The following is a 24962-nucleotide window of genomic DNA, read 5'->3' as shown; positions in this document are numbered from 1 at the left end:
CCGTACCAAAGCTATGCGATGAAAGATATGAATGCTATCGGCCATATCGAGACCATACGATGTGAGATGCAACTCAAGCATGCCAATTCTCATCCAAATCCTCATACAACTCAGCAAATATCGGTACAGTTCTCATTCGGGATAATCACCGGGGGCTAGTATACTCTACGTCAGCTTATCGCCCCTATCCGAATGCATAATTGGGAGAGTGGAAGAGACCTCACTATCCACCTGCCAATATAGGGCCCGACTCGTCGATAGCGGACCCATTCCTCAAGATGGTTAAACTCAACCTAGAAATTACCCCCTCACTCAGGTGAGTAAGGTCATACTCCTTTCCAACTGACCACGACAGAGTGGGAGACACAACCTACTGGTATACGGCCCTCGCGTGCTCATGTATCCACTCAGTCTTGATGTTGGAGCCATCCTCTGGTACCATTGGGTTTAGGAATTTTCACCTCGGGACATCTATGGCGCTCCGATGCTAGAAACAGTATTTTCAATGTTCAAACCTGCCATCCACAATGTGCTTGTGGAGGCCACAACCCTGATGTCGATAGGGCGTGCAATAATCATGTCATACAAATGCAAAGTGTATGAATCACACTTCTAATCATGCAGCAAATCCTGTACGGACCGCACGCTCATGTAGGGCAACTCCACCTATCAGGGAGCCCATAAACAATCTACCCGAAGGCATATGCTATGATCAGTCACTTCTCATATCAAGCATACATATGATGCGTATGAGTATGAATCATAGAATTATACTAAACATGTTATATAGCGATAGACTCTGTTCATAACGAAGATGGGCCTATCAATGGGCCCTAGGGAGAGTCATAATGTGGATATTTAACTAACATTATCCTTACAATGTGGATGTTAAACCATCATTACTCCCAGGGCACGACCCTTTATAAACATCATTATATACACCACTGTGAAATCACACATTGCAATGGACTTAAATACATCCCATTGGGCCTTAAATACATCAAATGGGTCGCATCACATGGGCCTTATATTCATCAAGTGGGCTGCATCAATGGGCCTTATGTATATTGCAATGGGCCATAACCCATGGGCCTTGAATACATCACAATGAGCCTTCATATGGCAAGTGGGCCACATCACATGGGCCATATGTACATCAAATGGGATACACTACTAGGCCCATGTACATCAAATGGGCCACACCCAAATATAAGTGGTGATAATGATTTCTACCATCAAAATTCCCAAGGCCCACCATAACATTTATTTCCCAACCAATCTAATCATATGGTCACACAGTCCTGAAGGTGTGGTCCACTTGATAAATAGATCTATCTTATTTTTGTCTCAAGCCTTAAAATGAGCTTTCAAAATGGTTAAATGGCTTGGATGCAACACATGCATCATGGTGGGTCCCATAAATGGACGGCGTGGATGAAATAGGTGGGACCCATGGAACTTGGTGACGCCACTACAGCAGCTATGTGGTTGGAGTGAGGTACACCAGCTGTCCCACTCCTAAATGTGGGGACGGTGTGGGTAAATCACTTACATCTGTGGGTCCCACATGGGTCCCACAATAACGTTTATCTGTCATCTAACTGTTGATAAGGTCACACGGACCTGGATAAAGAGGAAAAACAAACTTCATAATGATCCAAAACTTCTGTGACAACCTAAAAGGGTTTCAATGGCAGGCGTTCAATCCCACTGTGTGGCATGGGCCACCTGAGCTGTGTATACGACTAATATTTGAGGGCACCCCATATGTAAAGGGGACCCATCAAATGCACGGTGTTGATGTGCAACACACATCATGGTGGGCCCCACGGCTGGGACCCTACGGTCCCTGCCTCGTCACGCCATGCCCAGCAGCGTCCTGCGCTGCGCGTCCTCTGACGGTCAGCAGCAGTAGGCGCTGCTGCTTATTTTTTTCCAAGGTATTTCCTAGGTGGGGCCCGCATCAGGGGAATCTGACCCAGCCATTGGTTTTTATGGCTCAAGACAGACCCATTAAGCCCAATATTCGACATATTTTGGGGTACAGAAACATCAGGGTGGATTTCAATGGTAAAAACACTATTTTCTATGCTATGGCCCGCCAGATAGTCGGATTGGCTTCATTTTTCGGCTCAACGCCTAAAATGTTCCAGGGAATAGGATGAACGGCTTGGATTAAATACATACATCAAGGTGGGGCCTGCATGAGTAGTCCACCCAAGGCTTGTTAAATCAAGCTACTATTTATATTTTATTATATATATATATATATATATATATATATATATATATTTGTTGTTGCTGTCAACACACCACACTCTTAGTTCACAGTTCATTGTGGGGCCATGTCTAGCGTCCCTGGACGCTGGACGGTGTGGTAACAACAGAGGCATCATGGTGGGTCCCACATGGATGTGGGCCACCATGCATGTATATATATACATTAATATAATATAAATATTATATATATATATATATTTCAGTCTAGCAGGTGGGATTTCCCATCATCCCATCAGTGGATGGCGGATCTCCCTGAAATGTGGTGGGCCACACCGTCTGATGGATGGAGTAGATTTAACACAATTCGGTGGGGCCCACTTCATTCTAGGGGGGAGAGAGAGAGAGAGAGAGAGAGAGAGAGAGAGAAGATGACACGTGAAGGGGAGGGACCCCGCCACTATTGGGTCCTCCCAAATATAATGCATATATCAAGTGGGTCCCACAATAAATGGGCCCTTAGGAATCGAAATCAATGGTGGATCACCCACCTATCGGCCTTCTTCTTAGTCCCACTTGTTCCTTGCTCAACTTTTGACGGTGGATAATGGAGTTTTGATGGTGGGGATGAGGGATGAGAGGGTGAGCCACACTTGTTGTTTTTGGGAGAGCTTGGGAAGGGTTGGACGTGGGATGTAGTTTTTGGAGTTGGAGAGTAGAGATAGAAATGAGAGAAAGAGAGAAATAATGGATGAAAGGGATGGGTGGAGTGGTTGTTGTAAGGAAAGGAGATAGAGAGGTAAGGACTTATTTGAAATTTCGAAACGAGGGATGGGTAGGGAGAGAGAGAGTTGACTTGTGGAAAAAGGAGGGATGGGTGTTGGTACTTGAGGTATGGAGTGTACTTGATTGATTGATGGGACCTGTTGTAGAGATTTCCTCGAAATTCACAACGAGCGACGTCTTCCTCGAAATGAACGCAGGCCTACATCTCCTGGCTCAGGTATCGGTTCGGTGCACGAGTAGCGGCATTGGAACCACGGCGACAGCGCGGTCGCTAAGGTACAAGTTTCGGATCGAGCCGACTTCGATATGCAGGTCTCGGCTTAAGATCACGCGTTAACATCGGATATAGGTCGAGGGTTGCTGAAATTTGACTGGGACGACTGTGGAAGCCTATGGAACGGTACAGACTAGGATACGGGTCTTACATATCCCATATTCTAGAGTCGACTTGACCCGAGACTTGTACCCTTGTGACTCTGCCATCGCCGCCTCTTGCGCGCTGAGGTAATACCCGAGTCAGGAGATGTGGGCCAACGTTCAGTTCGAGGAAAATGCTGTGCATTGCAAATCCTAAGAGAATATATCACATCAATCAAGTACACATCACACATCAAATGTCAAGTACAACACCATCCCCAAAGTCAACTCTCTCTTACAACCCTCACCTATCAAGTACACCCATCACTCACCCATCTCTCTCTCTCCTCTCTCTTACAACCTCTCTCTCTCATCTCTTTCACATTCTCCCAAGCAACCCAATGTCCAAGCATTCCATGAGAGGAGGAAAAGCTAGTGTGGTCCAACTTCCTACCACCCAATCCCACCCTCCAAAGATCATCTCGACCGTTGAATCGCATCCCTTGGAGCTCTAAAACGCGTTTGTGGAAAAGGAAGAGGAGAAGTCCATGATTAAAGGTTGGTGTTCATAGCATTTGGTTTTGTTGGTTTGAGGGCCCACTTGTGGTGGGACCCATCTTGATGTATGCATCGTATAGGGAGGGCCCAGAGTGGTAGGGTCCCTCCCCTTCCCACGTCTCTATCTCTCTTTCTTTCCTTTTTTTTGGTGATGATGTGGCCCACCTGATCAGTAAATCCATGCCATCCAGTGATCCATTTGTACGTGCTGGGTAGGGCCGACCGCTGATGTATGCGTTTTATCAACACCGTCCATTTGGGCGGTGCTGTTTGGACCACTATGATGTATGTGTTGATCCACACTGTCCATCTATGTGGACCCCACATAGGATGCAGCTACTGTTGCCTTAACATTAGCAAGTGGGGTCTGATCATCCATCGTCCACCCATTTGGGGACATGAAGCCCACCATGCTGTATGGGTTTTATCTGCACCATCTGTGCAGGGGCCACCGTGATGTATCTGTATGCCACACCATCCATTGCTGGACGATGCTATCCAGGCCCTGCCGTGATGTATTTGTAGCCACGCCATCCATTCATTGGACATGGACCCCACCATGGTAGCATGTGGGGCCCACCATAATGTAATATCCAGGCCATCCATGGCCTAGACGTTGCTGTCCCTTTAAAAAACAAAATAATAATAATAAAATAAATAAATTATTATTATTATTATTATATATATATATATTATACATATTGGTGGGCCCTATGTGGGACCCATCCATCGAGGAGTGGAAGTGGATTGGTTGGTGTATCTCACACCAGTTATACAGCTGGTGTGATTGATGTCAGTTAGTTCTGAGGACCCCACCGTGATGTAAGGGTCTCATCTACAGCTTCCACCAAACTGGATGAGTGGGACCCACCTCCCATGATATATGTGTTACATCCAAATCGTCCATCCATTTAGTGAGCTCGTCCTAGGGCCTGAGATGAAAAATAAGTCAAATCTAACTATCATGTGGTTCACACTACAACAGCAGCAGGGGATTGAACGTGTATACCATTGAAACCCTTTCTGGGTCACAGAAGTTTTGGAGCAATATGAAATTTGTTTTCCTCTTAATTTAGGTCTTTGTGATCTTATGCACAGATTGGAAAATAAATGTTATGGTGGGCCTTGGCAATTTTTTAACAGTGAAAATCATTATCTCCACTGCTATTTGCGATGTGGTCCAGATGATCTTTCAATTATTATCTCCACTGCTATTTGTGGCATGGTCCAGATGATCTTTTGATATGATTCATTTTTTGGGTAATACTCTAAAATGATCTCTTTAAATAGATGAATGGTGTGGATGGTGTGGCCCATTGATGAGGCCCACCTTGATGTATTTGTAGCCCATCCATGAGGCCCACCTTGATGTATTTATGGCCCATTCATAAGGCCCAATGTGATGTATATACGGCTCATGTGATGTGGCCCACGTGCTGTATATTAGGCCCATGAGATGCAGCCCATTGTGATGTATATGCGGCCCAGATATGAGGCCAATTGTGGTGTATATGCTACCTAGATATGAGGCCGCATTGTGATGTATTCGAGGCCCAGATATGAGATGCGGCCCATTGTGATGTATTCGAGGCCCGTGGGACGTGGCCCATTGTGATATATTTTCGGCCCATATGATGAGGCCCGACTTGATGTATATAAGGCCCGTTGCGATGTATATTAAGCCCATGAGATGCGGCCCATTGTGTTGTATATGTGGCCCAGATGTGAGGCCCATTGTGATGTATATTCAGCCCATGTAATGAGACCTATTGTGATGTATTCGAGGCTCATGGGATGTGGCCCATTGTGATATATTTCTGGCCCATATGATGAGGCCGGACTTGATGTATACATCGATGACATCGAAGCCTCCTTAATATTATTGAGAGTAAGTTATCGATAACATCGAAGTCCATTCAATAGAATCAAAACTTACTCAATTCTGTCCAGTAATTTTTTCAAAGAAAAATCTATTTTGTTCGAGTTCATCGAAGACCATTCGATATCATTGAAATTCAAACTTTGATAGATCGAAGAGCTCCTCGATAGAATTGAAAATGTGACAAAACCATCTAGCAACCTTTGTGTATAAACAAAAGAAAATCTCGATAGGATCGAGTGTTCCTCGATGAATCGAAGTGGACGTTGATATCATCAAAAGATACTCGATTAAAAACAATCAGAATTTCTTCTACTCTCAAATGAATATATTGAGTAGAGAGTCAATGTAATCGAAGAAGCTTCGATGGTATCAAAATTCAAATTTTGATAACATCGAACATCCTTCGATAACATCGATGATTTCAAAATTCTACCAATTTTTTTACCGTCGGAATTTTACTCTATAAATACACAAGTGTTGCTCTTGATAAAATGAGCTAGAATCCAAGAGAGTTTGAGCCTATTAGTCCAAGATCTATCTACCCTCTTACTCATTTTCTCCTCCCCATTAGAGTTCATCATTCAATCCCTTGCTTGAGCATCAACTCATATCATATATGCTTGGATTGAATTATGAACTCTAGCATTCATGAAACTTCCAACTAATCATACCATCCTGAAACTTCTGAATGCCTAGCTCATGAGAACATTCTCTATTGATTTAAACTCCATCATTTAAATAGATAAGATCGAAAACCGTAAACCTCATAACCTATAAGACTTCGCGAAAGCATCATCAGTAGGTTGTGGTTTAAGGGAGCTGAAGTTTCTTCATCATCATCGAAGATCTTCACACTATACGTGCGAGAATGGGACTCACCAACTTACTTTATAAGTACAAAGAGTCTAAAGTGTTTGAAGCCTTTTCCTTGTGTAGGATTGGGTATCAAAGTTTGAGTGTCAAACTCGCCAAGTCCTAGTTGTAGGCCTCCAAAGGGAGAATACGTTATGTCCTTGTGTAGGACGTGTAGCCTTGTGTAAGTTGTGCCTTGTGTAGGCTTAGGTTGCCTTTTGTAGGCTCCTAGTGTTAAGTCCTTAGGTAGGACGTATCGTCTTATGTAGGCATTTAGGAACCTTATGTAGGTGTCCTGGTTTAACATTGTGTAGGTTATGAAGGTTCATAGTTAACCTGATTTAAAACCATTGGATAATGAAATCCGATACACTCTAGGAGAGAGTGCATCTGCCGAAAGTGGAGTAGGTAAGTAGTCGAACCACTATACATAATTGTGTTTGGGATTGTTTTGAGTACATTTACCTAATTATGCTTTTGTATGTCATATGTTCACATTGATGCATGATTTAGTTTATGTATGAGTATTGATAGAAGCCACATCCCACACACGACACACACTATCGTTATAGGCTTTGATATATTTTACATATGCATCTTGCATAAGCTTATGTAAATTGAACCCTCTATTGGCTTGCAAGCTATCGAGTTACTTTGCCTTATTTCTCTGTTTGTAAAAGTTTGGCATAGGTTGTTATTAACAGATAATAAATTTTGAAAAAGTCCTATTCATCCCCCTCTAGGACAATTAGTCATACTTCATACTTTAGTACCAGTGGTTCTATTGCAATTTTAGATAACACCTCACATGTGTTTGTCTCTTCATCAGATGTAACAATATTGGCTTGCTTGGGAGAAGCCTCCGAGTTTTTTTTTTCTCTTTAGAATTTGTACAATCCTTCTTCATGTGTCCAGTCATCCCACAGTTCCAGCACTTTAATTTTCCTTTTCCCTTACCCTTGGATTTGGATTTAGGTCTTGAAGATCCTGTACCTTGCTTAGTATTCTTGCCTCTTGTAAGCAGTGCATCAAAAGATTTTCCTATGCCTCCGTTTATCTTTCTCATGGCCTTCCCTTGATGGGATGAGATATGGTGTCCACACTCAGGGACTTATTATCGGTGCACAATGAGTCCCTGAATGACTCGTACAATGCCAGAAGAGAATTCAACAACATACATGTCTGATCTTCATCTTTAACCACTTCCTCCATGTCCAGTAACTTGCAAATTAATTTATTAAAACTACTGATACAGGCCTTCACATCTCCACCTTTTGCCATCCTAAAGTTGAACAACTACATCTTTAAGTGTAGGCGATTCTTAGTGGACTTTTTAGCATAAAAGTCTTTTAACTTTGCCCACATACTCGTTGTGGTTTTCCCCCTCAAGACATTGTAGAGGACCTTATTCGTGAGACACAAACGAATAAAGGATAAGGCATTTTTATCAAGACTATTCCAGTCTTTGTCACTCACAGAAGATGATTACTCCTCAAGAGCCCTATCTTCGCCTTCCCCAGTTAATAGGCTAATCATCCTAACTATCCATAACTCAAAATTATTTTTCCCTGAGTACTTCTCAATATCATACTTAGTGTTTCCCATTGAGACTAAACTTACATATTCAAACCTGCGCCCTAATGTTAGCTCTTTTACCACTTGTTGGGGGAACTGTGGAAGCACATAGAGATGAATCAAGGATAACAATCTAATAGCCCAAGCAAACACAAAGAGAACCCAATGATTTAATGTGGAAAAACCCTTACGGGAAAAACCACGACACAAAGCGACAGATGATCACTATGAAAGTAGAAATTACAAAGAGAAAGAGCTTACCCAATTTGAACAACCTCAAATCTTACCCTTGCTACACCCTTTAAAATCCTAGGACTATTTAGAAACCCTTAGAATACCTCCCAATCCCGTTTACACTCATATATATAGCTTTGGAAAGAATCCCAAATGAAATCGGAAACAAATCCTGCAAATTTGAAGTTTTGCATAAAATCTACACAGAATCTATCAATGTCATTGAAGACTCATAGATGGCATCAAAACTAATCCTTCGATGGTATCGAACACTTGTCGATGACATCAAACTAACACCTCAACTGTCCAGAGACAAAACGTGATTTTCTATAAATTCTCGATAGCATCGAACGCTCATCAATGGCATCGAAAAAGTGCCTAGTTTGTCCAGCGACCAATTGAAGAAAATCCAAAAGATATCAATGGGATTGAGAACTGTTCGATGCCATCGAATGTGACATCGAACAGACTATCGACGGCATCGACAGACCCAGTAACAAACTCGATTTAAGACATCTATTACATCAATCTCCACCATGTCTTGAATCATCAAATGTGTAACTTGTTATTCTCCTCTTATCTTTGCCTTGCATCATAGCTCCATCAACGCTTCTTATGCACACTTCATCTTCATTTTATGCCATTGCCAAGCCCAGAGAAGTTACATAGAACTTAAACTTCTCTGTAGGATCGACCATGCAGAACATGTTCACTGGATTCACGCTGGTGTAAATCTTGTTCAGAGTCACGTCTCCGTCTTCAAGCACCTGTCGGATAAAGTGGTGGCGAATATCAATATGTTTAGTACGAGAGTGATAAACAGAATTTTTTGCCAAATTTATAGTGCTTTCATTGTCACAATTAATCGACAGGGCCTCTTCTGAAGCCCCAACTGATTTATCATGACTCTCAACCAAACACCTTCCTTAAATGCTTCCGTCACTGCCATATATTCTTCTTTGGTCATGGAAAGAGCCACCATAGACTGAAGCTTGAACATCCAACTAATTGATCCACCCACAAGTACAAATCAGTAACCTGAAGTCAACATTTTAGAATCTACATTGCCTGCATAGTCTGAATTCACATACCCAACCAACTTTACTCACGTCTTCTTAAAAGTTAAGACATACTTTTTTGTACCATAAATATATCGAAGCAACCATTTCACCGCTTCTCAATGTTGCTTGCTAGGGTTTAACATATATCTGCTCACAACACCGACTGCCTGTGAAATATCCAGTCTCGTACAGACCAGGGCATACATTAAACAACCAACCGCATTCAAATAAGGCACATAAGACATATCCTGGTTTTCCTCATCTGTTTTGGGACATTGTTCTAAGGAAATTTTGAAGTGAGCCGCGTGGGGAATGCTCTCCGGCTTTACCTGTTCCATCCCATACTTAATCAACATATTTTCAAGGTATTCTACTGGAGATAACCATAGCCTGCTCCTCTTCCTGTATCTATGAATATCTATGTTGAGAACCCTTTTTGCAGCCCCCAGATCTTTCATCTCGAATGTTCCTGATAACTGAGTCTTCAGTATGTCAATTTCAGACATAACATGACTAGCGATCAATATATCATCAACATACAATACTAAGATGATGAATTTGCCATCACTTAGTGCCTTGTAATAGACACAGTGATCATATTCACTCCGAGTACATTTCTAACTCAACATGAAAGAATCAAATTTTTTTATACCACTGCCTAGGCTACTGTTTCAACTCGTCAACGACCTCATTAACTTGCAATCCTTGTTTTATGCCTCTTTAACTTCGTAGTCCTCTTGTTGCTTCATGTAGATCTGCTCTTGCAACTCCCCATATAGGAATGCAGTCTTGACATCCATCTGTTTCAGTTCGAGATCATATTATGCAACTAGCGCCAACATGAATATGATAAACACTTTCTTAACCACCAGCGCGAATATCTCTATAAAGTTGATTCTTTATTTTTTAGCATAACCCTTCTCTATCAACCTTGCTTTGTATCTATCCTGTTTCTTTTTAAACAACTACTTACATCCGATTGCTTTTCAACCCACTGGAAGCTCCACTAGCTCCTATGTGTGGTTCTTGTACAAAGAGTCCATCTCATCGTCCATAGTTGCCTTCTACTTTTCTGCATCAAGTTCATCAAGAGCCTCCTGAATAGCAAACGGGTCCCCCTCATCAGTAATGAGAGCATATGCGATATTAGAGTCGTCCATGTATCTTGCCGGTAACCTGCAATCACGTGGTGGGTTTCTTCTCACAAGTGTCTTCTCCACTTGCTCTTGTACCTCTGTTTATACATCTGTATCTACCTGAGTATTATCTATATCAATCTGGACATCTACAATTAACCTTTCTAGTTCATCTTATTCATTTTCATCATTCTTGTTGAATAGGGGGCTTTCATCGAATCTAACGTCATGACTAGTGATGACCTTGCGTGTGATCTTGTCAAATAACTTGTAACCTTTCACACCAACACCGTAGCCAACAAAGATGTACTTTTTAGCTCTATGGTCTAACTTATCTCTCTTAACTAACGGTACATGGGAGTAAACCTCACAACCAAATATGCACAAATCTGAGTAGTCTATCTTATAATCACTCCATACTTCCTCTAGGATTTTACATTAAATTACTATAGGAGACCGGTTCATCAAATAGCAAGTCGTGTTAACGGCCTCAGTCTATAGGTCCTTGCCCAAACCAGCATTACTTAACATGCATCAAGCCCTTTCCAAGAGGGTCTGATTCATTCGTTTAGCCATACCGTTTTGTTTGGTCATGTGGCACATCATGTTGTGTTTACTGATCTCTTCATCTTTATAATATTCATTAAACTCAGCGGAAGTAAATTCTCCACCATTATCATTCCTTAAGTAAATTATTTTTTCGCCTTGATTGTTTTTCCACCATCGCCTTTCATTGTCTGAATTTGGTGAAAACTTCGAATTTACGTTTCATGAAGTAAAAACAAACTTTCCGGGAGTAGTCGTCAATGAATGAGACAAACCATGACGACCTTTCAACAGAAACCTCTGGCGATGGCCCCCATACGTCAAAATGCACATAATCAAGCACTCCCTCACATACATGTTTTCTAAATTTAAAAGATAATCTAGTTTATTTACCATATATACAATGCTCGCATATATCTAAATAAGAATTCTTAAAAGCTGTAATCAAACATCGATTAGAGAGTACCTTCATGCCCCGCTCGCTCATGTGGCCCAGACGAGTATGTCACATATGTGCAGACATGGAATCCGCAACAGTTGCTACCACTTCACCAACTGAAGTGCTTTTGATCAACCCCTAAAGATATTTGTGCCTCCGTGCTCTCATAACCACGAGTGCCCCTTTTGATACTTTAAGGATACCATTGATGCCGGTAAACTTACACCTTATAACCTCGAGTGCACTGAGAGAAATCAAACTTTTCTTCATATCAGGAACATGCCTGACATCAGTTAAGGTACGCTCCATCCCATCAAACATCTTGATACACATCGTCCCAATATCCACAACATTACAGTCATTGTCATTGCCCATAAAGACTTGTCCACCATTGCACCCTTCGTAACTAGCGAACCAACTCCGATAAAGAGTCATGTGATATGAAGCTCCTGTGTCAAGGATCCACTCGTCTCTATGATCTTCATGTAAATGTCCGATCATAGACACAGATAACACCTCACATGTGTTTGTTTCTTCATCAGATGTGATAATATTGGCCTGCCTGGAAGAAGCCTCTGAGTTTTCTTTGTTCTCTTTAGAATCTATACAATCCTTCTTCATGTGTCCAGTCATCCCATGGTTCCAGCACTTTATATTTCCTTTTTCCTTGCCTTGGATTTGGATCTAGGTCTCGAAGATCCTATACCTTGCTCAGTATTCTTGCCTCTCGTAAGCAGTGTCACGCCCCAAAATTCGGGTACCCGAATAGGGTGTCCAAGACCCGAATTCCAGACCCATGACCTATATAAAAATAAAAAAAATAAAATACAATTAAAGTATGATAATTTCATATGCATTTCATTTTTTATTTTTTTTTTCATACCATAGCCCAACACTTTAAAATCCAAACACAAATTAAAATATCTAATCACATAATCTGTTATTACATCGATGCATAATTATTTAACTTAACTTAAAGTAAGAAAATCAAGTCCAAACATTACTATACTCAAAGTTCTAAAATAAAATAAAATTTATTTTATGTAGAATGACATGCCACGTGCATCTAGCCACATTCCATGCTCCACTACTAATAGTAGTACCCTGCATCTTCAAAATATTTATAACCTGAAATGGTTAAAACATAATGAGTTAACAACTCAATAGGATCACATCAATCCCGAGTTGAAAATCTCACAAATATTACCAAATTTAATCCCGACATATTAATCAAAATAAAACGAACATTGGATGTAAAATCATAGTAAATAATTTGACATTCATGAATATGGAATGAATAAATTGCTTAACATAGCTTTTCTAAAGATGCTAAGATTTGGAGTAGGCAAAACACTCATGTGTGCTGATCGTTTTAGGAGATGACCCATGGCAGAGCGCCGGTGTTGATCCTTTCAAGGTATGACCCTCGGTAGAGCACCGATATAACCTTTTAGGGACAAAAGCTCAAGGCAGTGCACCCATGTGTACTGATCCTTTTAGGGAATCACCTAGGGCAGAGCACCCGTGCCAATCCTTTTAGGAATGACCCTGGGCAGAGCACCCATGTCGTGCTGATCATTACGGAAATGACCCTGGGCAGAGCACCCGTGAGAATTATTGCATAAAACAAATAATTATTCACATAAGATGCATCTAACTTACAAGGTAACATTGTAACAAGTAATATCAGAGCACCCGTAAGAATCATTGCATAAAAAAATAATTGATCACATAAATATTCATCATCCCACTAGATAATATCAAATGTAAAAAAAATAAGAAGAATAATAATAATGATAATAATAATAATAATATTTGCATTGGTTCAGTAGTCACATAAAGAATATCCTTCAATAGTGAATTCCTTATGAATATTTCAATATCTAGATTATATAAGGCAATTTCTTATGAATTTTTCAAATAGGGAATGATCACCTACCTGCTATGAAAAAATTGTGTGATAGGAGAAAAATAATCTGAAGCGATGTTGATTTCTACGTGTACTAGCTTGGATTGATCAAATCTGAAGTCGATGTTGAACCCTCACGGATACGCTCCCTTCTCCTGATCTCTCTTTTTCTTCTCAAAATCTTTCTTTTATGATTTTCTCTCTCGTTTCCTATAGATAGCATGAGAAAATGGGGTATAAAAAAATAATGTCAGGTGAGTTAGTGGGTTGGGAGTTTAATGAACGGTTTAGATTGAGGACTGGGTCCCACCATGATGATAGCAATCATGGTGGATGGGTTCCCATCCGCAAACATACCGCGGAGTAGTGGGAAGAGAGGGAGTCGTGGAGGAGAGGGGGTTGCTTTGTGGGTGACGTGCGTCATCACGTCACTTGCTTTGCTCTTTTTTTTAAGAGTGGGCCCCATAGCTATGATGTGATAAATACACACCGTTCATCAGTTTTGCCCGACAGGGTTAGGGCATGAGCCAAAAAATGACGGTCATCCAAAGCTTATGTGGGCCACATCATATGTAACGGTGGATTAATGGTGAATCCCAACGTTTAAAAGAAACAGGGTATTACAAGCAGTGCATCAGAAGATGTCCCTATGCCTCCGTTTATCTTTCTCATGGCCTTCCCTTGAAGGGATGAGATAATGGTGTTCATACTCAGGGACTTATTACTTGTGCACAATGAGTCCCTAAATGATTCATACGATGCCGGAAGAGAATTCAACAACATACATGCCTAATCTTCATCTTTGACCACTTCCTTCATGTCCAATAACTTGCAAATCAATTTATTAAAACTACTGATGTGGGCCTCCACATCTCCACCTTCTACCATCCTGAAGTTGAACAACTGCATCTTCAAGTGTAGGCGATTCTTAGTAGACTTTTTAGCATAAAAATCCTCTAACTTTGCCCACAAACTCACTGCGGTTTTCTCCCTAAAGACATTGTAGAGAACCTCATCCGTGAGACACAAACGGACAAAGGATAGGCCATTTTTATTAAGAGTATTCCGGTCTTTGTCACTCATAGACGGTGGTCGCTCCTTAAGAGCCCTATCTTCGCCCTGCTTAGTTAATAAGCTAATCATCTTAACTTTCCATAACTCAAAATTATTTTTCCTTGAGTAATTCTTAATATCATACTTAGTGTTTCCCATTGAGACTAATACTATAGATTCAAACCTGTGCCCCAATGTTAGCTCTGATACCACTTGTTGGGGGAACCACAGAAGCATGCAAAGATGAATTAAGGATAACAATTCAATAGCACCAAGCAAACAAAAAAAGAACACAACGATTTAACGTGGAAAAAACCTTACAGGAAAAAACCACGGCACAAAGCGACAAATGATCACTATGAAAGCAAAAATTACAAAGAGAAAGAGCTTATCCGATTTGAACAACGTCGAATTTTACCCTTGCTACACCCTTTAAAACCCTAGGACTATTTAGAAACTCTTAGAATACCTCCCAATCCCGTTTACACCCATATATACATATATATGTATGTATGTATGTATATACATATGTATATATATACATATATATACATACATACATGTATGTATATATATGTATATATGTATATACATATGTATATATATATATATGTATGTATATGTATAAACATATACATACATACATACATACATACATACATATATATATATATATATGTATCAGAGTCATCTTGTAAGCAGTTTTCGGTTTTGTCTTGGGTGGGTTCTGTTTTTGCTTCTTGTATTTAATTTTGTGTCTAAGTGTATTTCGGTAAATCTCTTTGCAATAGATTTATTTTCTGTTTTTATATTTCCAAATTAAAATTAAGAAGAGGTCCGAAGCTCCCTTATCGTAATACCCTGATGCCGTTAGCCAGTGCGTAAGGCCTTTGTTGGGACTCATAGTATTGACCAGCCACTCTTGTTAATTTTACTTTTGTAATATGGATTCAGGAAGAAGATTTGTTTCAGAAAGATCTGCCAACTACAAAAAACTAGACAGATCTGACAGTTCTGCTAGCCAAAAATCTGTCAAATCTTCCAAAAGTGTTATTTCCAAAGTAACCAAATGGTTTTCTACCCAAAGTAATTTTTATTTTGCCAAATTTACTATAGAATCAACAAGAATTGCCAAAGTAGCTGACGCTGACACTATGTCTATCAAAAATCTTGAAGAAATTCAATACTCTGATATCAAACAATCTCTTCAAAACTGGAGTCCGCCAAAAGTTTCCACAGAAGAAATTTATAGAGAAGGTTCTTTCCAACATGATGAATCTTTTAAATCTGATTTCATCATCAAAACTGTAGAACAAACTTTATCTATTTCTCATCAAAGTGAAGATCTGAATTTATTGTCTATTCAAGAACTTCTCCGATCTTCTCACAAATACAAATACATACATGTTGGATTTGTCCAAGTTACTGTAAAACCATTAACTCGATTAGGTTTACAGACTTTTACTCTTGTCACTTTGTGCGACCGAAGATTCAAAAATTTTAAGGATTCTTTAGTTGGAATGATTGAGGCTAGCCTCTCCAATGGCCCTGCCTATTTCATCTGCATTCTAAATTATTTAGTCGCCCTGACTGACAATCATTTGTCTAAATTCCTTAGATTAGGAGTTTATACAAAAGGATTCGATATGTACCCAGGAAGTGAAAATATTGTGGTAACTTACCATATATATTATAAGCTGATGAAAACAGTTACTCCTGGAACAACATATGAAGAACGAATCTGAGGTTTAACTACCTTGTTTCTGGTCAATCTAGCTCATAATTTCACAACACCAAAAAGAATTAAATTGGACGATGTAAATGTTTCCAATTGGCATCTTGAAGATGCTAAAAAAAAGCCCCAAAAGAATCTACCAAACTAGAATTCATTCAAACAAATGCTGATGGATCTGTAGACATCATCTTTGCCAAATATACTCAGCTAGGAATGAGTTCTTCTCAAACAGTCCCAAATCCAAAACAAAATCTTCCAAAGACAATTCCCACTCATGTCTTTAGCCCTCACTATCAAAGGCAAGAGGATGATTATAATCCTTCTGAAAGTGATTTTCTCCCTCATGTCAATATGATTTCCGTTACCTGCTAAAATCTATCCTCCTTCACTATAAATATTGAATATCTAAAAAAGGATTTCCAAAAATATCCATTAACAAAATTATACATATGAAGCATGCAGTTTCTAAAACAAAATCAGTGTTAATAAAACATGCTAAATCAGTGGTAGGGAAGGCTCGGAAGTGATATACAACCAAAATAAATAAAGAATTCTACCATCCATATATAACAAAGAGAATGCATCCAATGCTGACATCTAAGTTAGTTATCAAGCACTCAATCTCAGCAAACATGGCACGTAGGCATGTGATCCAGAACATTCATCTATGGTGTGCTACCATGTATTGACTATATGCCAAAAATTCCACCAATCAGATCCCAGTGATTGATTAGAGCATTTTTATCCATTTGGGGGTTACAGGTCAGGCTTAGGATTGGATCTTGAGCCATTTCATCAAACAGTTAACATGTATGAATTCTGAAACAGAGAAAAATAGATACAAAGAGAGGAAGAGATCAAACCTATGGAGAGAAGCCTCAGATTTCTTCGATTTTAAGAGATGCCTAAAAAATATGAAAAGGGGCTTTCGAATGGTGTGTGTTTGCTTCGGGTAGGAGCTTCATGGCTACTGCAATGGAGGTCTGAGCAAAAAGATGATGTGAGGGAGATAGAAGAGATGTCAGAGATGCATTGGAGAAAGATGAAGGAGAATGAGAGAAAGGGAAAGCATATTGGGATGAAGATCGAGAGAGAGAGAGGGGAATAGGGAGTAGAGATCGGGTGAGAGAGAGAGAGGGAATAAGAGAACGGAGAGAGGGAGAGAGGGAGAGGATTAGGTTTTTTTAGGCGCGGCTCTATTTTGAGTGCGCGCCCATTTTGGGCGTGGAGTGGGTACCCATCAGGACAAACTTTTGGACGGTCCTGTTAGGGGCTACGTGGGGTCCACCATGATATATGTGGTGTATCCATGCCGTCCATCCATTTCAATACTTAAATTTATTTTATAATACCAAAAATGAGTTATATTGAATGCCCAAGTGGACCACACCATAGGAATCACATGTGATTTAATCTCCATTTTCCCTACCGTGTGGTCCACTTAAGCCTTCGATCTACCTGATTTTTTTGATTTCATGACCTAAAATGATATGTCAAAATAAATGGACGGCTTAGATAGAACACATATATTGTGGTGGGCCTCATAGACCCCTTACAGGTCCGTTAATTTGTAATGAAGTAGTGGTGGTGCAGTAACTCTTTAGCTACGGATTAAAACCGTAGTAATTTTGCTACGGATTAAAACTGTAGCAAATGACTAACATGATCCGTAGCCTTTGCTCATTTTTTTGGTAGTGAACCCACATGATATGAATATTTATTCCTCTCTAATATATTGGATTGCAAAAATGTCGACAAATTTCTTTCGTGGTTCATTAGAGCATCTTTTAGATGCATTTGTAATATTTTACATCTCCCATACTGTATATAGGAAGTTACTAAAAGAGCTTCTACATCATCTATGCAGGGCATAAAAGTAGGGAAACCTGTGCGGCTTAAAGCAAGAGCAGACATGATCTGGATTGTTAACATCATCTATGTTAGGCCCATGATTTAAACGGTCCAATTCAAGTATATGTAACCAACAAAAACCGTCGCTAAATGGGAGATTTTTCACGGATACAATCCACGTTTCTTAGTGACGGAATTTATGTATCACATTTTAACAACAAATCTCATATGTTGTTTTTGTGAAAGAAAAATGTGACAGACCAAGCGACCGTCGAAAACCGTTGCTAATTGCAAATTGCGATGGTTTTGGTCCCTTTTTTCGCTATTTTGGTGCAGTATCGTGTATATATATCACTATGAATCAAGTTTATTACTTGGTTGTTCTTTTTAATTCTTTTGAATTGTTTTTCTAGAATGCTTGAATTGTATACAAAATTTACTCTTGTTTTAGTTTTTAATTTCTACTCTGGGAATAAGCCACATATTAATCATGCTTTCAAGAGAATGATAGTTCACATGTCCTATTCTAACATGTGCCACTTATCAAGAAAGTCAATCAAGTAGAAGAAATAGCACAATGATCATTAATTACAATAAGTTCGAACAAGCAATTAGATACATAACATTTTCTAACAAATTTACCATTTTTAAAGATAATGCATTTTTTAGATTCAAAAACTAACTTAAACATATTCTTGTCAAGTGTAGAGCTAGAGACAAGTTTCTTCCAAAGGTCCGGTACATACAGCATGTCTAAAAGAGTTAACACCTTTTTAATGGCAAGTTGCAAGCTCGTATTTTCCTTGTCAATGACCTTTGGTTTGGATAATTTTTTGATTAAAAAGTCAATCGCATCCTCTACCTTCTTGTATGAGGAAAATGTGCCTCAGAGTTAGGTAAGGAGCTTAATGGTCCCCTATTCAGTCCACCACTCATTTGAGCTATATGAGCAATGAGTGCTTTGGTGATGATTCCACAGACTCATTAGTAAAATGTGCATGATCTTTCTCATTTTTATTACTTTTTTTATATCTACATTCCATAGTAAAGTAACCTTTTAATATCTGAGTATTGAAAATTCTCGAGTATTACCATGAAATTTAACTTATTATGTATATGTGTACAATACCAATCTAGCTATCCTAACCTTACTATTCTCCAACACAAATTTACCCTTGGAAATAATCTTCATTCATAAATCAAGACATCTGACCATTGATTTTGAGATAGGATCATCATATACCCAAGTATTTTCACTTGTCCATCATAACCAACCATTTAATCAACTATTCACCACTAGGTAAAGATATCTAACCATTCACTTTGAGTTTGGATCACCTAATTATAGTAAACCTAATACTTGATCTCTGCATCCACTCATATACATATCAAATTGAGATTCTGACCCGTTCATCTTGTTCACCACCATGAATATGCTTAACCCACTATCAAAACTATAATCTAAGAAACTTATACATGTGAACAAGTCACTTAAATCTAACGGTATACATGTTCTACTTCTTGATCACTCTAAAAACTCCCTTGTGATCATCCATTTACAAAACTGACTGTACACCCACTTACATACATGATCAGAGTACCGACCATTAAGTTTTTCTATTTTTAACATGTCATCTGAGCATCCATGTCATGCCCCAGACTCGGTAACCGGATTCACAAGGAACCCGATGGCCGGTTCTGGCCGTAACAGCCTCCGTAGTACCCCATTCTCAGCTCCTGAAGCAGGTTCCGATCCTGAGATCCTACAAGGAGGATTTCCATAACAATATAACCATTTCCAATACGAGCATACCCAAGATCATAACAAGTAAATCTGAGAATAAAAAAAGGCACATATCACAAAATCCACTATGAATTTGAACTTTTACAAGTTACATAAGGTCCAAAAGGACATACATAAGATAATAGAAGAAAGAAAGGAAGGATGCAATACTGGGTCCTCAGGCTCAGCTCTAGTCCAAACTCTGCCACTGCGACACCTGCCTAGGATCTCCTGCACGCATCAATCGTGCATAAGCTTATAGAAGCTTAGAGGGTGGTGTAAGTGTGTGATAATAGTGCACAGAAGAATAATAGGAGATACAGGAAGGAGACATGCTCAATGAGAATATCACTAGCCTTACCAAGGCTTATCATGAATATGATGCAATGAGTACTGGACGCCATACCAAGGTAATGCATGAAGGGGCTTACATAACCAATACTAATGCGATGCAAGTAATGCCAATGCTCATAACCAAACCGTATGTCAAGTATATTTCCAATCATAAGGAAATCACCGGGGTCCATTACACTGCTAGATGATCGCCGCTCTATAGACCCTTACGCATACAAACGAGCATAAAAGACCTCACTACCCGCCCGTGGACAACCAATCACCAAGGCCCGATGGTAGCGGACCCATTCACGAGCCGGTCAAATCCTAGCAATGCCCTCTTACATCAGGCGAGTAAGGCCACACCCCTATCCAACCGACTACACGACAGTGGGAGTCACGGCCTAATGGTATAAGGCTCTCGTGCGCTCATATATTCCACCCGGTCATGGCGTTGGAGCAGATCCTTGGTACCATGGAAGTTTTGGGAATTTCACCCATGGGCATCCTATGCACCCAATATGCTCAAGTAACATTTCCGGTGTCCAAACATGGCCATCCATGATGTATCTATGGAGGCTACAACCCTAATGAAGCAAGGGTGATAATGCTCATATTATGCAATGCGGATGCATGAATCACACAATCAACTATGCATCAATTCCAAGCATCCAACATGCTCAAGAGGGAATATTACGTCCCTTAGGAAGACAGCATGCAATGCCCAATGACACAATCATAACCACACACACAATGTCATCTAAGCATACAATGATGCACATGGGCCATGAAGATGGGTCTAGGCGCATTATGCGGCGATATACAAAGTAAATTACATTCCTCCTATCCAAGAAGGAATCAAGACTAGGTACTTAGACAATATCCATAAGGAATCTCACCTCTAGTGGGGGCTCATTTACCTGGGGTAGCCCACGAGACTAAGCATACAACTACGGGTCTAAGTAATATAGAAATGAGCCTAGCAACTGTCTAAGATAAGAATCCAATCACTTTTAAATACAATCAGACCTAGAGGGGTCCATAATGGGGACATTTAACCACCATTCCCCAAAAAGGCATATCTACCATGAACTATATGGATAAAAGGCCCAAGGCCTACATTTAAGATAAAAATAAAAGTAACCACATACATATATTCCTCATAATAGGCCATAAAAAGATATAATACCACTTTTAACAACATGGCTCTAAGAGGGGAATTAAGGCCCAAGGCCCAATTCCCAATGGCCATAGAATCCATGCATTAAGTTGGACTTGGTGGGCAACCCGCGTACACAATATACGGCTCAAAAATAGGTTTAAGTTTGGATGAAATGGGCCCCACTACATCAGCCCAATAATTAGCAATTTAAGTAGGCAACCGAGGGCCCAATACTATCCTTACCTCAGCCCACAAGTCCATCAAAATGGTGGAAGTCGGCCCAATGTATGGTTGGGCCAAGCTGGGATGTCCCTGCCCAATCTGGGCTCACTGGATGTCCCAAAATTCTGATCTTAAGATGGTGGTCCTCATAAGATCACTAAAAGTGACCCAAAAGAATACACTAATTAAGCCCAAGGATTATAAGAAAGCATAAGCATGCAACACGTACACAAGTTCTCAATATGGTGAGCCCCACAGCCAAATAAAGTTGTAACCATAAAATTATACATTGAAGGCCCTTTGATAAACTTTTGGCCCATTTGACTTCCTGGGCCTGCTAAGGTCCAGAAATTAGTTGAGTATGTGGAAATAATCTCATGAAGGCCAACTATACTCACTGGGGAACCCTACCAAATGGAGAGTGTGTATATATCATGAAAAGATCAAGTGGGCCTGCTACTGGATTGTGAGTCCAGCAACAACCCAAGGCAGAGAGTGCTTCCACAATCGGGCGATCCAAGGCTTGGACGGCCTGGACCAAACATGCATTAAGGTAGGTCCCACATACATGCACAGTGAGCCTTAAATAAATAGCCTAAGGTCTATGGTGGGCCTTTAACCACCCATAGAGAAACCTATGAGCTTACCTTAGGATCACCGAGGAGGACATCCAACCTCAACTGGTTTCCAAGAGGTAGCTCACCACTACCCATATAAATGAAAGATCTAAGGCCTAAGTAATGTGTGGACTAGTAGGCCATACACCAAGCCCAACTCATAAGCCATATAGTGGGCCCTCAAGTAAGGTTTGGGCCCAACCACAAAGGTCATAATTTCACATATTGTGGTGGGCTTCATGGGCAGCCCAGTAATTCATTTACATGGGCAAGTTTCACATTTAACACAAGTGAGTTGGGCCTCACTTTTGGCCTAAGTACAGGGTCAGTTTAATGGGCAGCCAAGGGCCCGACTTCTTGTGTATCATTGCCCCTAAGCCCCTCACAATAGATAGGAGAGTATACGCTCAAGATCAATGGGCCTATCCAAAAGAACTGAGTCCACAAGGCCTACTTGCTAACACAAACATGCATATACTATATCACATAATGGGCCCTAAAGAAATGGCCCAAAACAAAAGTCATCCAATTCATACATTATGGTGGGCTTGAGGGCAACCCATAAACCCAAGAATACACATAGGCAAGGCATATACTAACAGTGTGGGCCTTACCACTTCAGCCCAAAGACTTAGCAAGGCCCTCCACACTATACATTTATGTGGGCCCCGCAAGTCAGCCCATAATTAAGCATTTCATGAGGGCATCACGGCTAATAAATACACACGGTCAGCCTGTAGACGGCCCGTTGGGCCCGTGAAACAATAAGGTTAGGCCCTACACGATCTTAGGCTCAAGAAATAGGTTTCCAGCCCATTGGGCCTACAAACTACCAAAAATTTGGTTAAGGCTAACCCCCAACATCACCACAAAGGTGGGCCTTAAGAGGAACTAATTACGCCCAAAAGTGTCTAAGGAAATAAGGTAAGGAGTGTGTGCAATACTCCCTTAAATCTGGTGGGCCACAACAGCTCCAAAACAATCAACTATGGAGTAAATTTGGGCCCCTTACTGGAATTTCAGCCCACCCACTTCCTGGGCCTGCTGGAATCCAGAAATTTATGTAATTCAGATGGGTTACTAGCCCATGGTGACCCACACATATCATAGTGGGTCCCACCGGATGAGAGGGGAATGCACAACACATATTAGAAGTGGGCCATGCCACTGGAATACAGGCCCAGCAACAGCCCAAGGTAGGGGCGTCCCGTGATGGGTAGTCCTACGGGCCTGAGTATCTGGCCCAAAATTGACCCAAGTTTGCAGGACACACCACGATCAGTACAGGGGCCCGATGGCCATGAAAATTTACAAAATGGTCCTCCCATAGGTGGACCATGAATCCTCATAATTTTGTGATTTTTGGACGGTCAGAAGTATTTTAATTAATTTAAATAATACAGACCATCAAGAAAATCTGGTGAATTGGGACACCTGAACATGGTGAGCTATTCCAGCACTTGTCACGGTGTACATAGGGCTCCATTGGCCCCAAAAATTTGTAGGTGAGTCTCACCATAGGTGGATCACCTCCCTGTAAATTTTCATAATTTTAGGATACTCAAAAGTATTTAAATTAATTTAAATAATACAATCTATCCAGGGTGAAATATTGCTGGAATATAACTGTCCTGAATTTGGGCCATCCAATGGGTGGGTTCTGGGCCTCCAAAATTCCTGAAATTTGGACCCAAGGTCCCTCATCAAGCCTAAAACAAGTTGGCATCCAGAAATATGGCCCACCTTCTTAGAAATTATTTTTTTAATATTATTTTTATGGGACTATGCTGCTGGACTGCACAGCAGAAATTTCTGGCAGTCCAGTATGTTGGCCCCCCCTTTTGGATGCCCAAATAGGATTCCTTGGCCCTGAAATTATGTGGATAGGTCCTACCATAGGTGGGACACCTCCCTACAAAAATTTAGGATTTTTGGGATAGTAGAAATATTTTATTTAACTCATGAAATTCATGGACAGCAAGGTCCAGATTTTTATTTTCCTGCTGCAGCAATGCTGCTGTCCCTGACTTTAGCACCCCATTTGAGTGGGCCCAGGTCTATGTAAATTTGGAAAAATGCAAGACCAACCTTCCTATACAAGTATACAGTAAGGTGGGGTCCACAAAGGTGGCCCACCATTTCAAAATCAGGCTGATATTTATGAGTTTCCAGCAAACAGTGTAGCTGGACAGTCCAGAAAAATCTGGACCGTCCACCCTCCTTGGCCCACCCTTTTGGGTGATCAAATAGGGACACTTGAAGCTGAGGTTTAGCATACTTTTAGGTGGGGTCCATACCTGAAAGAGAAGTCTAAGAAATCAAGAAAAAGGAGACCACAAACAAGGCCTACAACACATACATTACAGCATAAAAAAATTCCAGCAATCTGGACAGCAACATGTTGCTGTCTAGATCAGCCCAAAAATTTAATAAATGGGAAATAAATCATAGATTCCACAAGATGGGGTCCACCCTGATGTGTCACACAACTCCCAAGCCCAGCACCTCTCCAAGAAAATCCATAAAATCAGGCCCAAAGGCTTTCCAAATCAAGCAGCAAAACTAGGCAGCACAGTTGGGCCTGGGTGTCCAACAACTTGGGCCTGGATGTCCCAAAATTTAAAAATTCTGGTTGCATGGCACATCAGGTGGGC

The sequence above is a fragment of the Magnolia sinica genome, unplaced genomic scaffold (genome assembly GCF_029962835.1).
Source record: "Magnolia sinica isolate HGM2019 unplaced genomic scaffold, MsV1 ctg282, whole genome shotgun sequence".
Classification (NCBI taxonomy): Eukaryota; Viridiplantae; Streptophyta; class Magnoliopsida; order Magnoliales; family Magnoliaceae; genus Magnolia; species Magnolia sinica.
This window is presented reverse-complemented; position numbering follows the sequence as displayed.